Below are 18,059 nucleotides of genomic sequence, written 5' to 3'. Positions count from 1 at the left end.
TGTCTCCTCACCTCCCTTGACTATCGCTGTTAAAATGTGAGGAGGCATTGCCTATGGATATTGAATCAAGAAAGAAAGTATTGGGGGTGGCTAGGTGGCACAGTGAGTAAAGCCCCAGCCTCAGACACTTAACACCCCCACAAAAAAACTATCTGTGTAACCTTGGGCAAGATACTTAACCCCAATTGCCCTCCAAAAAGCAAAAATAAAGTATTATACACCCCAAATGTTCCCCCAATTTTTAAAGGGAAATAATTATTTCCAAAAAAAATCTCCCCCCCAATTTTTTTAAACCCTCTATCTATGCATAACTAGTACACAAGCAAGACCCGGACATGAAAGGAAGGATTCATGAACTCCACCACATTTCATTTAATAACTCTGGAACACCAGGCGAGTAAGCATTGGGAGTATCTTTTCCTGAAGGGCATCCTCTCAGATGGGAACTGTTCCTTTTTATGTGGTTATCAACATAGAGATAGTTCAGACCTGAAATTCTGAGTGGAGCCTGGCAGCAAGCAAAGCCCAAGGATGTGAACAAAGGGCTGTCACTGACCAAACTTCCTGTTACTTTTGAGTTTTTAATTTAAAAAGTGGGGAATTAAATGAATGCCAAGATTTCTTTCAGGTCTAAAGGTATGATCCTGTAAACCTGAAAACATATTTCTATTGAAGTGCACCAGGGATCTGTGCAAACAAACACACAAACAAAACCATTCCCTGTTCTCATGGAGCTCACAGACTACTGAGGCAGACAACATGAAAACGATTATGTACAAATGATATTCATACAGGACAGATGGAAATAACCAACAAAGGGGAGGAAGTAGATTAAAGGGGACTTGGAAAAGGCTTCCTATGGAAGGCAGGGTTTTAGCTAAAACTCAACGAAAGTCAGAAAAGTCAGAAGGCAGTGACAGGGAGGGTGAGCATTCCAGGGAAGGCGGATAGCCTTTGAAATGCAAAAATTTAGGAGGTGAGCTATTTTTTGAGAGGAGTTCAGAGTTACTGACTTATAGAGAGTATGGAGGAGAGCACAGAGTGTGTTAGATACTAGGCACCTAACACATGTTTCTTGATTATTTAGTAAGGTATAAAAAGATTGAAAAAGTAGGAAGGGAGCAGGATATTAAGGATTTCCTATTTGCTGCTCCAGGTGAGAGGGGGCCACTGCAGTTTATTTAATAGGGAGGCAATATGGTAAGATATTTCCTATCAGCTTAGAAAAATATAAGGGTCCTGCCTCAGGAGGCAGTTGGTTCCCTTTCACTGAAAGTCTTCAAACAGAAACTTGATAACTTAGTAATATAACAGAAGGAATTCTTGGTCACCTAAAGGTAGGGCTAGGTCACTGATTCCACCTGAGATTCCAAGCCTCTGAAGCTGAAATGCAACAAAATATTGATCAGTTTTCTGATGCTTGCGCTAATTTCACCCTAACAATTAACACCAAGAAATCACAGGTGCTCCGTCAGACACCACCACACCATCCCATACACAGAATCATTGATTGTGACAAATGGAGAAATTTGGAATGCTGTTGATAAGTTCACTTCCTTTGATAGTCTACTTTCCAGGGACGTACACACTGATAATGATGTTGACACATGTATTTCCAGAGCTATCTCAGTGTTTAGGAGGCTCTGAAGGAAAGACTGACTACCAAACTGAAGGACTACAGAGCTATGGTGCTGATCTCATTGTTGTGTGCCTGTGAAACCTGGACAGTCTACCAGTGCCTTGCCAGGAAACTGAACTGATTCCATTTGAAATGTCTTAGGATGATTCTGAAGATCACCTGGCAGGATAAGGGGCCAGACATTGAGGTCCTTATTTGAATTAAACTGCCAAGCATTCAGACTTTGCTTCAGAGAGCACAACTCCAATGGGTTGGCCATGTTGTTTGAATATAAAATGTATGCTTTCCAAAAAGACTGTTTCATGGTGAACTCACATAGGGCAAGCACTCATAGGGTGGTCAGAAGAAGCAATACAAGGACACTCTCAAAGTCTCTCTCAACAATTTTGTAGTACACACAACAGAGGAGGTGCTTAAATGCTTGATCGACTCAGTGACCATTTGTTAACTTTCTGCTCTGTGCAGAGCCATATGCAGGCAGTGAGAGAGATACTGACTTTTGTAATTTAACCCCCCCCCCCCAATCTCACTTATTGGATCTTCCTTCCACCACCAAAGACCAGAATGTCTCCTTGTATTCTCCTGTGTGATTCTTGCCCTTGTCTTAGCATAGATCACCTACACATCCAAAATGGCAGAGGTCATCCTTGGATGTTTTCATTGAGACAGTATTGGGAACCAAATCACCCCTGAGCTGTCTAGCTTCTCTATCTCTTCCACTCATCATAAGGAAAGCCCGTTTTTTAAGCCACTTCCTTTTAAATTTTTTTCTTATTTCTCTTTTATTTAGTTTACATCATTCATTTCCATAAGATTTTGAGTTACAAATTTTCTCCCCATGTTCCCCTACCCACCACCCCAAAATAGTGATCCCAATGAATATCCCCTCTCCCAATCTGCTCTCTCCCATATCTTCCCCCATCCCTCCTCTGACTTTCTAATAGGGCACAGTGGATTTCTATGCCCCAGTGACTGTGCATCTTATTTCCCAGTTACATGTAAAGCAAAAGTAATAATAGTATGTGTGTGTGTGTGTATGTATATAACATTTGATTTTAAAACTTTGAATTCCAGATTCTTTCCTATCCTCCCTTGTCACACACCCTTACTGGGAAGATAAGCAATTCAATATGGGTTGTACATATGTAGCTAAGGAAACCATTTCCATAGTGGATATATTGTGAAAAACTGACTATATTTCCCTCCATCCTATCCCTCCCCAGACTTATTCTATTTTCTACTTTGATCCTGTCCCTTTTTAAATGTGTGTGCTTCCAACTTCCCTCCCCGCCAGCCTGCCCTGCCTTTCATTATTCTCCCTTTCATTTCCTTCCCTCCTACTCTCCTGTAGGGTGAGATACCCTATTTAGTGTGTATTTCATTCCCTCCCTAAGGCAAATTCAATGAGAATAAGGTTGACTCATTCTCTTTTGCCTTGCTGTTCTTCCCCTCTATTGTAACAGTTTTGCCTTGCCTCTTCTATATGAGATAATTTACCCCGTCTCCTCTCATGATATTCTTCTCTCATCTCTTAATTTCACCCTTTAAGTATCATCCCTTTTTATTCAATTGGTCCTGTGCCCTATGTCTATGTATACCTGTATACATATATACACACACTCAAATATGTATTTATATGACCATATACCCTCCTATGTAGACATATATATGTAAGCATGTGTGTGAATACACACACACATTTCCATGCCCTTAAACTATTCTCATACTGAGAAAAGTTTCATAACTTACATTTATCATGTTTCCATGTAGGAATGTAAATAGTTCAACTTTGATAACTTCCTTATGATTTCTTTTCCCTGTTTACCTTCTCATGGCTTCTTGTATCTGAATGTCAAATTTTCTATTCAACTCTGGTTTTTTAACCAAGAATTCTTGAAAGTCCTCTATTCCACTGAATAACCATATTTTCCCCTGAAACATGATACTCAGTTTTTCTGGGTAGGTGATTCTTGGTTTTAATCCCAGCTCCTTTGACCTCTGGAATATCATATTCCAAGCCCTTCCATCCCTCAGTGTAGAAGCTGCCAGATCCTGTGTTATCCTGATTGTGTTTCCACAATATTCAAATTGTTTCTTCTTGGCTGCTTGTAATATTTTCTCTTTGATCTGGGAACTCTGGAACCTGGCCATAATATTCCTAGGAATTTTCTTTTTGGGATCTTTTTCAAGAGGTGATTGGTGGATTCTTTCAACCTCTGTTTTGCCCTCTGGTTCTAAAACATAAGGGAATTTTTCCCTGAGAATTTCTTGAAGGATGATTTCTAGGTTCTTTTTGTAATCATGGCTTTCAGGTAGTCCAATAATTTTTAAATTATCTCCACTTGACCTATTTTCCATGTCAGTGGTTTTTCCATTGAGATATTTCATTGTCTTCTATTTTTTATTTGTTTGGATCTTTATTTCTCATAAATGACTACCTCCAATCTAATTCTGAAGGAATGATTCTTTTCAGTGAGCTTTTGAGATTCCTTTTCCATCTGGCCAATTTGGCTTTTTAAGGCATTCTTCTCCTCATTGGCTTTTTGAGCCTCTTTTGCCATCTGAGTTAGTCTATTTTTTAAGTTTTTTTTTTTTCTTCAGTCTGGTTGTTGCCTCTCATTTCATAATTTTCTCATTTCTCTTCCCCATTTTTCCTCAATTTCTCTTATTTGGTTTCAAAATACTTTTTCAGATCCTCTGTGGCCTGTAACCAGCTCATATTTTTCTTGGAAGCTTTTGGTGCAGGAGTTCTGACTTTGCTGTCTTCCTTCTGTTCCATGCTTTGATCCTTTTTGTCCCTAAAATAGGACTGTAGAGTTGGGTTGCTCCATTTACTTTGCTTCCCTCCTTAGCTCATGTTGCCACTCAATTACTTGACTTTTGTGCCTTTTGCCACAGTAGAACTCTGCTACCAGATAAGGGAATTTCGCACTAAATGCTGGGGTTTTTGTAGCTGCTGGAGTTATCACTTGGGTGCCTTCTCTGAAGCCTCAACATGCTCTGGCAAACTGGTCATGCATCCCAGGACCTCCACCCTAAACAGAGATCCAGATCCAACCAAGTTAGAGCAAGAGCAATTACCACTCAAACTGGTTGCTTGGTACCCCTACAATCTGCAAGCCAGAAGTTCTGAAGCAGCCCAGCTGTGGAGCCTCAGCTGCTTTTCACCCATGAGGCAAAGGCTGGATTACACTGCTGATCTCCCTGTTCCAGCAAAGTCTACACTGACCTCTCACTTTGTCTTTGGCATCTATGGGTTGGTAATTCTGGAAACTGCCACAGCTGTTGGTGACCTGAACTCCTTCCAGATGGAGGATGGTCAGGCTGCCCTGAGGCTAAAATCTCAGGCTCAAGGAGTGCTGGGCTCAGCAACCAGATTGCTGTGCTGGCCCCTTCCTGCAGGCCTGCTGGGCTGTCTTCAGCAGGAGCTTAGCTTCTTTCTGTCATTTTGTGGGTTCTGTAGCTCCAAAGTTAGTCTAGAGTCATTTTTTATATGAATTGGAGTTGGAGTTGGAGCCTCACGGAAGTCCTGTTTCTACCAAGCCATTTCTTATACAAAGAGAAATGACACCTCCCCTCTCTCAAAGTGAAACCATTTATACAAGAAGTTCCAAAAGTCTTAGTGGGCACCCTGCAAAAAATGCTGTCTCCACCACCCATGTTTAAACAAGTGTTAAGAGAGACACTTTCATTCCAGCACATATTTGCTAAGTACATTGTGTATGTGTGTGGGGGGAGGGTGGGGGAATGAGACATTTACTCTAGTGGAAGGTGAAAATCAGATGTGATAAATATCTTATAGAATGTAAGCTTCCTGGGGGCAGTCATTGTTTCATTTTTGTCTTCAACCCAGGCCTACCACAATACTTTAAAACCAGCAGTTACTCAATAAATGCCTTTTGATCTGCTAGCATAAGAAAGTCATGATGTTCTGTGAGGAAGAGGAAGAGACTATAGAAAAGACCATGGGGACTGCCATATGAAAGAAGGATTTATTTAGTTATGTTTGATCTTGGGAAACAAAATAAGGCACAAAGCAGAATTCAGTAATGGAAAGACAGAGATTAGGCTTCCAGTCTGGAACTTCTTCCAAACAAGGGGAGCTTTCCTAAAATGGAGTGGGTGGAGTTGGAAATCCCCCTTATTAAAAGATTTTGGGAAGGACTGGGTGGCTGCTTGTAGCCTGTTTTGTGGAGATTCTTTGAGAAGAATAGGTTGAACGGCACAGCTACTATTGTCCCTCCTAATTCTGTGATTCTGTGAGATTTTTTTTTCTGGGAGGATCTGAGAAGGCTTCATGGAAGAGGTGGCATTTGACTAAACTTTGGAGGACGGGCAGGATTTTAATAGGCAGAGGTTAGTGGAAAAGCAGTTCATGCCTATGGAAGAAGGCATGAAAAAGCACAGAGGACATACAAAAAATTACAAGTCAGCTTTATTATAACACCATCCAAGAAACATCTATTATATATTCTAGATACACAACATTGAGTTAGAACCTAGAATGATTATAAGGTCTAGGAAAAACATGTCACCACCAAATATCATTGCGGTAAATGAGTCATTAGAGCAATGCAAGCTGAAAACCGAGTTCTGATGGGGAAGACCATTATGGATGAGAGGGATCAAGGATGTCTTCTTGGAGGGGATGGCATTGAAGTTAAGCTTTATCCACAAGAAGGAGGGAGAGAGAGAACAGCCTGAGCCAATGTAGAAAGACTGGAAAGAACAAATAACATGATCAGGAGGCAGAGAACTCTCCAGCTTAGCGAGAGTGGGGGGGTTTATAAAGGTAAATGATCCTAAATAGGGCCAGAAAGGTGGCACCAGATGCTTATGGAGTGCCTAGAATGCCAGACAAAGGAAAGTGCCCAGACCTTACACAGCAGATCTTTGAGCAGTAGAGGATATAAAAATAGCTACACTTCAACACTTAAATTACTGTCTGTGTGATACAGATAACAAAATAACAAACAAAAACCTTACATCATTCTCTTGGAGTATATAAAGGACAGATTAAAAACAGGAAATATCTACATGGAAGCTATTATAATAGTTCAGCAGGATGGTGGGAATTAAGGTCTGTATTAAATGAGGTGACTGGGAAGAGAGAGGGGGTGGATTTGAGAGATATAGCAAAAGTGAGGCAAAATGTAAAAAAACAAAAAATGACAATTAACATATGAAATCAGACTGGAGAGGATTCTTGGAGATATATTCCAGAGGGCTACAAAGGCCAAGTGAAAATCTTGATCTTGAATCCCATAGCCAACAGGGAGCCATTGCAGGTTTCTGAGGACACTGGGATGAGAGTGATAAAAGTGATTTAATAGGAAGATCACAGGACCTTGGATTTTTGTTTGTTTGTTCTTTCTGTTTATTTTTAGTTTTCAACATTTCTACAAAGTTTTCATTAACAAATTTTCTCCCCATCATTCCCCTACCCACGACCCCAAAATAGTGATGCTATTGAAATTCCCTTCCCCCAATCTGCTCTCTTTTATATCCTCCCCCATTCCCCCTCTGTTTTTCTAGTAGGGCAAGATGGATTTCTATACCCCAATGTCTGTATATCTTATTTCCCATTTGCATGTAATAATAATAATTTCATTTTTTAAACATTTGATTTTAAAATTTTGATTTCCAAATTCTTTCCTTTCTTCCCTCATCACCCACCTCTACTGCGAAGATAAGCAACTGAATATAGGTTGTACCTGTATACTTACATAAAACATTTTGAGAGTGGATATATTGTGAAAGACTGACTATATTACCCTCCACACTATCCTCTTTATGATTGAATGATTGATTTTGTACTTTGACCCTGTCTCTTTGCAAAAGTATATGCTTCTAACTACCCTACCCCCCCATCTGCCCTCTCTTCTATCATCCCCCCTCTTATCCCCTTACCCCTTACTTTCCTGTAGGGTAAGACATCCAACTGAGTGTGTATGTTATTTCCTCCTTAAGCCAAATTCAATGAGAGTGAGGTTGACCCATTCCCTTTTGGCTTCCTGTTCTTCCCCTTCATTGTAACAGTTTTCTCTTGCCTCTTTTATAAGAGATAGTATACCCTATTCTATCTCTCCCTATCTCCTTCTCTCATTATATTCCACCTCTTAATTTTATTTTCTAGATATCATCCCCTCCTCTTCAACTGATCCTGTACACTTTGTCTATTTATACCTGTACACATATATACATACACTCACATATATATTTATATGCACACATATCCTTTTATATAAACATATATATGTATGCGTAAGTATATATTCCCTTCAACAATCCTCATACTGAGAAAAGTACCATGAGTTACAAAGATCACTTTTCCATGTAGGAATGTAAATAGTTCAACTTTAATAAGTTCCTTATGACTTCTTTTTCCTGCTTACCTTCTCATGCTTCTCTTGCTTCTTTTATTTGAATGTTAAATTTCCTATTCAATTCTGTTTTTTTTCATCAACAATTTTGCAGCATTATACTCAGTTTTGCTGGGTAGGTGATACTTAGATTTAATCCTATCTCCTTTGACCTCTGGAATATCATATCCCAAGCCCTTTGATGCCTTGATGTAGAATCTGCTAGATCTTGTGTTATCCTGATTGTGTTTCCACAATAGTAAAATTGTTCCTTCCTGGCTGCTTGTAATATTTTCTCCTTTACCTGGGACCTATGTAATTTGGCTATGATATACCTAGGAGTTTTTTTGGTGTGATCTTTCTTAAGAGGTGATTGGTGAATTCTTTCGATTTCTATTTTGCCCCCTGGTTCTAAAATATGAGGGCAATTTTCCTTGAGAATTTCTTGAAGGATGATTTCTAGGTTCTTTTTTTGATCATGGCTTTCAGGTGGTCCAATGATTTTTAAATTACCTCTCCTGGACCTATTTTCCAGATCAGTGGTTTTTCCAATGACATATTTCACATTGTCTTCTATTTTTTTTTTATTTGTTTGAATCTGTTTAATAGTATCTTCATTTCTCATAAAGTCATTAGCTTCCAATTGCTCTAATCTAATTCTGAATGAATTATTCTCTTCAGTGAACTTTTGAAATTCCTTTTCCATCTGGTAAATTCAGCTTTTAAAGGCATTCTTCCCCTAATTGGCTTTTTGGGCCTCTTTTGCATTTGAGTTAGTCTATTTTTAAGGTGTTACTTTCTTCAGTCAGGTTTTTTCCTCATTTTTCATGATTTTCTTTCATCACTTTCATTTCTCTTCCCAATTTTTCCTCCACTTCTCTTACTTGTTTTTCAAAATACTTCTTGAGCTTCTCCATGGCCTGTGAACAGCTCATATTTTTCTTGGAAGATTTTGATGCAGGAGCTCTGACTTCATTTTCTTCTTCCTGTTCCATGCTTTGATTCTTTGTGTCCCCCAAAAAGGAATTTAAGGTTTCATTGCTCTGCTTGCTTTGCTTCCTTGCTTGCTCATGTTGCCACTCAATTACTTGACTTTTGCACTCTTTGCCATGGTAGAACTCTGCTTCCAGAGAGTATGGTTTTTTCCCATATCTCTGGCATTTTTGCAGCTGCCAGAGCTATTAGGAGGGCACCCTCTCTGCAGCCCCCACAAGCTCTGGCCCACTCATCACACCCCCCAGGACCTCCACCAAAGACAGCAATACAGATCCAAGTAGGTTAAAGCAAGAAAGATTATCTTATGAATGGTTGCTTGGTCCTCCCATGATCTGTGGGCCATGAGCTCCAGAGGAAGCCTTCCAGGGAAGCAGCTGCTGTTGCCATGACTCCACCAACTTTCACCCTGGGGGCAAGGGCCAGACCTTGCCTTTCCTTTCCAAGAGATTTCCTGACTGACTTTTTACTTGCACTGTGGTGGTTATGGATTGCGGAGTTTGGATACCACCATAACTGCTGGTGATTCACTCTCCTGAAGTCTGCTCAGGCAGCTGCTGGTTGGGGCTGCCCTGAGGCCGAAACCACATGGCTCATGCAGGACTATGCTTGGCTCACAGTGTTCTGTGATGGACCTTTCCTGTAGGTCTGCCAGGCTGCCTTCAGTGGGAGATTGTTTCTCTCTGTTATTTTGTGGGTTCTGTAGTTCTAAAATTTGTTTACAGTCATATTTTATAGGTATTTGAGGTGGATGTAGGGGGAACTCATGTAATTTCTTGCTTCTATGCCACCATCTTGCCTCCATCCAAACCTTGGATATTGATGGCATCTTAGAGCCCATTTGGACCATCCCTCTCATTCTGTGAATCAGTCCAGAAGTCTTGTTTGGAAGCTCTGTGCTCTGATCCCAACATTAGGGGGTTGTTTTCTTAAGCTGATCCTATCCAGGAGTTATATTTCTACTGCCCCTCTTATTTCCTAGAAAACATCCTCTGTCCAGAGAAATCCTCCTTCCCTAGGGACCTTTCCCCCTCCCTCTCTCCCCATCACCTGCCCATTGTTAACCCTAAAGCCTGGGCCTCTCCAGACCATACTTGATGCTGATGCTAATGCAAGCAGAGCTGGGAACAGTCAGCTCTTGGGTCCTCTTTGTGTCTCTTCAAAGAACATGACAGCACTCAGACTAAATCAATAAACACATAGAATTACATGAATGCCTTCCTTGAACCAGACTCTTTCTTTCCCCATGATCATTGTCAAATATTTACTCAGAGCTGAGAGTACTTCAAAACCTCTTTCTTTGGCCGAGAGATGGGATGTGAAACAGTGGTTTACGTCACTGCCATAATGGACAGACTGACTCTCAACCACCTCCAGGTGTGATCTGAAGTCCATACCTGACACTTATAGTTTTTCAAATGAGAATAGTTCCCATTTCTTAGTATACAAAGGTCCATATAGCAGTTTCCTCCATGAATCCATCAAAGCTTAGAAAGACCAAAAGGCTTGACAGAGATAGACTCAGGTCCAAAGGACACCATGCTGCCATTCACCCCGAGGACTCTGCCTAGAATTGTTACATGGGTACGGGTAGGGCAGGCACAACCAAACAGATGGATGTTAGAGTCCTTGTGTCCTGGGACACTGCCCCCTAGGAATGATACAGTTGGGCAGGATTAGAGACTCTGGGAATTCTTATTATCCTCCGTAATCTCTTATCAGCAGACTATTTCAACATTCCTCAGGTTCTGCTTTCATAGAAGTGTAAAGTTGGAGTAGATCTCCTTGAAGCACTTTTCAAAAGCATTAGACTTGAAATTAGGAGAGAAGTTCAAATCTCACCTCCCATCTTATGAACAGGATATTTGCTTCAAAATAGGCCCAGACCTGATTTATCTGTGAACATCTGGCATTCCCTTACTAGAATAGAAGCTACTTAAAGCCAGAGGCTTTCATTTTTTACAGCCAAAATTTCTTTAATTTTTCCATGCCTCACATATTGTTTCCCTGCATCCCTCCCCTCCCCCTCACTTCTTCACTTTTTGACTTTGTGTCCCCAACTCCCAGCACAGGAACGGACACACCGTAGGCACTCAGTAAATGTGTGCTACCAATCACGTGATGCTTCTCATCTGTTTATTGGTGTCTGTCCATCCTAAATCCTTTCCTCAGCAGGAAGCTGTCTGAAGACAAAAGTCATATTTCCTACATTTCTCTTACCCTGTTTTTTCATCCTCAGCCCAATATCACAGTCCAGAGTAGAAGCTTAATAAATCTTGTCAATTGAAATATCTATTTCCAATTCTTTTATCTGTGTATCCAACCCCATGGAAGATTCTGTGGGCCTGACAAGACAAAGAGTGAACAGAGTACCTGCCACTGGCAAGCTTGGCATCATGTTGGGGAAATAAGACTCATCCCCATGGAACCATTGGCAGGCAGAAATAAATGAGTCTGATTTACACACACACACACACACACACACACTCACAAGCACGCACATGTGCACACACATATGTACACACATATGCCCCTCAAAAGAGGTGGCAAGGTATTTTGAGTATTATTTTGCCCTGGGAAGAATGGCATTTAGAATACAGAAAATAGAGCTTGGCTTTGTTTAATAACTAAAAATCACCTGTCAGACAGTGGCTTAGCCCTCTTTTGTCCTTCCTGACATGTTTCTTTATAACTATAATTATTTTTTTTTTAATTCTCCTTCCCCAAATGCCCACAGCACATTTCTAACTGAAACAACATCTGGTCAAAAGCAAGCCAGGCCCGGAGAGCTTAGGAATAGCTATTTCAGGGACATTTAATGCCCCCCAAAACTTGAAGTTATCTGCCAAATAATCTCATTCTAATTGCCGTCTGTCTTCACAAAGAGCACAATTTGCGGGAAGGAACAAAGCAGGTTGTAAGTTAGGGATCCTGCATGTGGCTGTGAGTGGGGAGCCCAGGATCCCTGATGAATCTCCCTTCAGGGGTGATGTATGTATAATTTCAAGACAATATATCACTCTGGGAGCACAATTACCTTTACTAATGATACATTTTTCATGAGATTTTAGGGAATTTTAAGAAACCTATGATTAAGCAGATAATTAAGCTAATTGATCTTTTTCACCTATCAAATGAAAAACAACTTGAAGATGTCATGGGTGAAGAACTGCAATGGAAATGTACGTTTTTAAACAAATCACATAATTATATTTAATTTTTTCTTTATTATTGAATCAGGATGATTTTTTTTTAATTTTATTAGCTAATTCTAGAGTTCAAGATTTGTTGTAACTTAATTAGAAAATTGTGGGCTTTACATCTGGGATCTTGTATTTATACTCAGCAAAATCCATAGCACCAAGGTTTGATGCGGAGTTCATTCAACACTGGTCCTGGGTAATGAGGACGGGGTGATTAAGACCTGGACTCTCACTACTCATCAGCTAGCTCACCAACACTCCTTGTGTTGAAAAGACAGGTCAAAGAGCTATTTCCTGTCTCCTCTTCACATCCAAAAACCTGGAAGCATTATCTCCATCAGTCACAGGCAGTCACATCATGCTGGAGGCTAATAGGAGATTGGATTTCCAGCTAATAGGGATCTCAGAGATAATCTTGTCCAATCTCCATATTTTACAGAGGAGGAAACAGAGGCCAGGGAAAGTGAAGTGACTTCCCCAGGGTCACAGAGGTAGTAAATACAGGCGTAACATTTGAACTCAGGTCCTCTGCCATCACAGTCACTATGACCCCTATGCCATGCTGTAGTCAATATCATGGTTGTTTTTGTACATGTCTCTTCCCCCATGTTAGACTGGGAAGTCCTGAATGTGGCAACCATAGCATCTTTTACTGAGAGTGAGAATTAGTCCATATAAAGAGTTTGAGATTGGAGTTTAGAATTCTGTATTTGGCATCAGCAGAGTGAGCCCATCACTCTCCATACCATGCCATTCCTTAATTCATTCATCCACCCATGAAACATGAAATTAAGCATAGTACTGAAGGTGGTAAAGAACAGAATGAGAAAAGTACCTCTAAGGTTGTCTCATACATAGAAGCTGTTGGAAATTAACCTTTCTGAAAAGTGATATAGAATTTTCTCAAGAATGTGACTTAACATGACTATACAGTTCAATGCAGAACTCTCCTTGATGGACGTGTGTACCCCAAGGAGGTTAAAGATAGCAAGAAATATTTTTTTAAATATATGTATATGTAATATAAATATATATTGAGCATTACATATGTGTGTATGTACATAGGTATTTCTAGCAGCATATTTTGCATATCAAAAGCCAGAAACAAAGTATACAAGCATAAATTGAAGAATGTCTCAACAAATTATGACTACGAGGGCATTAGAATGTGCCATAAGAATAATAATATGAATAATATGAAAAGAGAAGCCTGGGAAGACTTATATGAGCAAAGGCAAAGTGAAGGAAGCTAAGCAAGGAAAACAACTAAAGACAGCAATGTAAATGGAAAGAATAAAGTAGAAACCAAATGATTGATAATTATACTGACCAAGACTAACCCAGAAGCAGACATGTGAAAATTCTTCCCTCACTTTTCTGCCAAGGTGGAGAGCCAGGGGTGAGGATCATTGCAGATAATTTCAGACTTTGTAGATCTGTTGGTTCTGTTAGTATCTCTTAGGCTTGCTAAACTGCTTTTTGTTTACCCACTTTCTAAAATTCTTTGTTACAAGAAATGGCTAGAAATTGGGAGAAATATATTTGGAAGGGAAGGTGATGACAGACAGACAGATAGATAGATAGATGATAGATAGATAGATAGATAGATAGATAGATAGATAGATAGATAGATAGATAGATGATAGATAGATGATAGAAAGAAAGAAAGAAAGATAGATAGATAGATAGATAGATAGATAGATAGATAGATGATAGATAGATAGATAGATTTTAAAACAAAATGGCATGACTATGAGCAATAACTTTTTACCCAAATCTGACTCTCATAAAGTTGAGTAAGATTTATAACAGTATAATAAATAACAGTGAAAAATGAGGTGGCAACATGGAAAGATTCAAATGTTTAAGGAATCTTTATTTGAATTGTTTAAAATATTCTAAAACATCCCCATTATCTTTTATGAAGGATGCTTTCTACAATCGCTCCTCCCAAATTCTGCCCAAACTTCTGCCCTGATGTCTTCTGCTGTCTTGGAGGGAATTCAGAAACTGTTATAGAATCTGTCAGTTAAGCACACTTTCTAGAAGTTTCTACCAAGATAGGAATTAAATTAAAGGCAGAAAATATCTATTGAGTGTCTGTAATGTTATGATGCTATGCTAGGTATAAAGGATCCAAAGTAAAAAATACAATCTATATGAGATGGTTCCTGTTCCCAAGAAGCTCATATTATAATTTGGGGAAATGACACATCAAGAAAATTAGGCTGTAGGACAGATGGAAAAGCCCCAAAGTCCTAAGAATGCAGTGATGGGGCAGGTGGCAAGTCCCAGGCATCCTTAGAATACATCAGCAGATCCGATGATAGGACTGTGTGGTCTCAAGGGCATAGTAGCAGGGAAGACGAGATAAGACCTTGGGAACTTTAGGGTATAGTTGAAACACAGACAGGAAGGCCTGATAGCTCTCCATCCTTCTTGAATATTGTTGTTAGTGACTCCTAGAACATCCAAGTGGTGTCTGGAAGCCCATGGGGTCAGAGTAGTCTGTGGTCAGAGGAAGGGGTATGAGAAGGCAAGAGGAAAGAGCTCCTCCTGCTGGAAGTTATTCCTGCTTAGATACACTAGGGGATATTGGCAATCCAGGGATCATGGGAGAAGGGTGAAGAGAGGATGATTTCATCAGAAAAAGGTGATGAGGCTGAACAATGGTGGAACTCCACAAATAGGAAGCAGGATGGAAATGTGAGAGGTTTTGGGGAGGTCAGTCTCAGCCTTGGCAATGCATTGCCTCCTTGAGTAATGTCCTGATGCATGGCTGCACTCTTGTCATCTGAGCACCAGTCTTTTGTGCTATAAGAAGGTCTAGTACAAGCAAATTGTTCTATAGTGGTGCATGGTTCCTATGAATCTGGGGGCCACAGTAACTCATGAAGTAGATAAAATATGCAGAACAACATCCAGTCTGGTGCAGCCACTTCTGAGCCCACAGTGACTGGGACTGAGTGTTATGAAATAGGATGGTGCAGGCTGTTGTTTAATTTCACGGCCCTTTACAGCCTAGACAAATAGAAATTTGGCTTTTTGATATGAAGAATGCTATCTTTATCTAAAGTCTAACAAGGGACTCTTGCTCGCAGGAAATGTTTGCTGAATGCTTTCTGAAAATGGAAACATGTAAGACTACTGGAAGCACTTAGCCATATCCACACGGACATTCCACAAGAAATGGAACCAAACGCTGTAAAAAGCCATGGGTGCCAAAGAGAACAATGATGCTCTGGTACTCCTTGGCCAGGCAAGCAGAGTGGTTAGCCAAGCCCATTTTGTTATTCACTGACCAAGAGCAAGGACCTTTGTTCCATGGAACACTTAATCATCTTTCCTTCAAGCGTCCATTATTTGCAGCGGATGCACCACCATCGGATGCAAAGGGAGAGGAGACAAAGGGATGGCACCAAGAGCTTTTCGTCCTCCCCAGGAACATCAAGAATTTCTAGCAGAGAAGAAGGCTCGAGATCTGTGTTTACATTAAAAAGAGTAACGGGAAGGAAGGTGATGGCGCTATTGTCTTCTGCATGGTTCAGGGCCCGTTGGGAACACCATGTTCCATTCTGGCACCAGTTGTATGAAAGGCATAAGCAAGAAGAAGATGAAAAGCATTCAGAACAGTTTGGGGAGGGCTCCCAGGATCCTGAAGTATTGACATTGCTGAATAAACTCAGGGGAGTTTTAGCCCAGAGAGGACTTTGAGAGGACCTGATGGCAGCTATGAAGGATTGGAATCACACATAGGCTTGTCTCTGGAGGAGAGATGGAGGACCAGTGGGGTAGGGGAGAGGGAGTCCTTTGAGCAACAAATTTTAGTTTAATGAAAAGGAAATCTTTCTAATCATGACAGCTACAGAAAAGTGGAAAGGAAAGCCCTAGGCTAACTCTTTTAATTTTTTCTTTATTCTGAAATTTAACATTTTCAAATGAGTATTTCCATGCACACAGCAGAACACAGTGAAAAGAGGATTCTATAGGAAAATGTGAGTCTCCATTTCCTGTTGCTGCCTTTGAATGAGTTCACTTTCACTAGAGTTCTTTGCTCAATCCTTAAGGATGCTTTGACTTCTGAAGCAGATGGTGACTCATATTATCTTAACTCCTACATAGTCACATTTCTCTCTAATCTATATCACCCCCCCTTTTTTTTGGTACTGTCAATAGCTCTCAATAGACCCCATCACAAACCCACAGGTGACACCATCCTGATTATTCCTTCATAGCCTGGGGGTAATTAACATTTCCTGGCAGGTAGGAACCCATTGGGGCATGTAACCATTCTCCTGTCAGGCTCCATCACTAAGGACTTCAATAGGTCACAGATATAAAATCATGGGATAATAATGCTGGAAAAGATCTTAAATATTTTCTAATCAGGTCCCCATAATATCCAGAATTTCCCCTCCCTTCTTGTACCAATAGCAGCTTCCCAATTGGATATTCCTAAAGCACAGATTTGACTATGTTACCCCCATCTCTTAAGAAACTTCAGTGGATCCCTATTGCTTCTAGGACCCAATGTGTGGCATTTAACGTCCTTCACAATCTACTTTTCCCAACTAACTGTACAGTACTTTCCACGGCATACTGTACAATCCCATCAAATTCACTTGGAAATTCAGCTCAGCTGCCTTCTCCTTCGAGAGGCCTTTCCTGAAGCCCCAGGAACTCATTATGTGGGTGTAGCCTGTGTGTACTCATCTGCACTTGTGCATACCCCTGGTTAGTGTGTACATGCTGAGGCCATAGACAATGGGATTTCTGTCTTTATGTGCTTAGAGTCTGCGAAAGAGCTGACACTGAACAACTGCACGTTCAAGATCTTGGTGCCATCTTCATCTTCTCATTCTTCTCACTCCCCAGTGCCAGGCTTTGGCCAAATCTTGTCTTTTCTGGCTCTATAATATCTGTGTATTTCCTCTTCTTTTCACACACACACGTGCATGCACACATGTGCACCCACTCACACACACACGCACACACCCTTACCTCTCTCCTGGACTATTGCCATGGCACTCTAATTGTTCTGCCTGCCTCAGGTCTCTCTTCTCTCTAATCCCATCCTCTATTCTGCTGCCAAAGCAATTTTCCTGAAGAGCAGAACTGTCCATGTCACCTCCCTACTCACCAAACTCCAGTGGCTCCCCATGACCTCTAGGATCAAGTCTAAAGACCTCTACTTGTAATTGAAAACTCTTCAAAAATTCGTCCCATTTGACTTTCTGGTTCACTAAGAGTTTGGCTCTCCATTCATACTCCATCCGGTCTAGCCATACTCACCTCCTTGCTGTCTCTCACCTCGAATGCCATCTCGGCTTTTTCATTGGGAACATCCCTTGCCTGGAATACCCTACCCACTCTCCTCAACCTCTTAGAACTCCGGGTTTCCTTCAAGGCTCAGCCCAATCTCACCTCCTGCAGGAAGCCTTTGGCAATTCTCCAGTTGCAAATGTCTTTCCCTGTAAGATTGTTGTTCCATTGTTTTCAGTTCTGTTTGTCTGTTTCTTATCTGATTTGGGGTTTTCCTGGCAAAGATACTGGAGGGGTTTACTATTTCCTGCTCCAGCTCATTTTTCAGCTGAGGAAACTGAGGCAAAAGGAATTAAATCACTTGCCCAAGGTCACACAGCTAGTAAGTTTCTGAGGCCAGATATGAATTCAAGAAGATAAAATTTCAAGATTTCATCTAACAAAAAATCAAGAAAATCTGAACTTTTTAAAAAGACTCTCTAAAATCTGTGGATTAACAGTAATGGGCTAGGAGTTAGGAGACCTCATTTCTACCAATAAATCACTCGGTGATCTTAGGGAAGTCATACCCTCTCTCCTAATCGAGGACCCTATGAAGCT

At 40.6% G+C, this 18,059-nt stretch overlaps 1 pseudogene; it reads right to left on the bottom strand.

Annotated features, from left to right (window-relative positions):
* The window catches only part of LOC138170830 (exocyst complex component 7-like), a 152,919-nt pseudogene extending 135,400 nt beyond the window's left edge, over window positions 1-17,519 (bottom strand).
* Between the last annotated feature and the right edge of the window lie 540 nt (window positions 17,520-18,059).

The sequence above is a fragment of the Petaurus breviceps genome, unplaced genomic scaffold (assembly GCF_028583685.1).
Source record: "Petaurus breviceps papuanus isolate PSGF00001 unplaced genomic scaffold, PetGlider_PUasm1.0 391, whole genome shotgun sequence".
Classification (NCBI taxonomy): Eukaryota; Metazoa; Chordata; class Mammalia; order Diprotodontia; family Petauridae; genus Petaurus; species Petaurus breviceps.
This window is presented reverse-complemented; position numbering and strand designations above follow the sequence as displayed.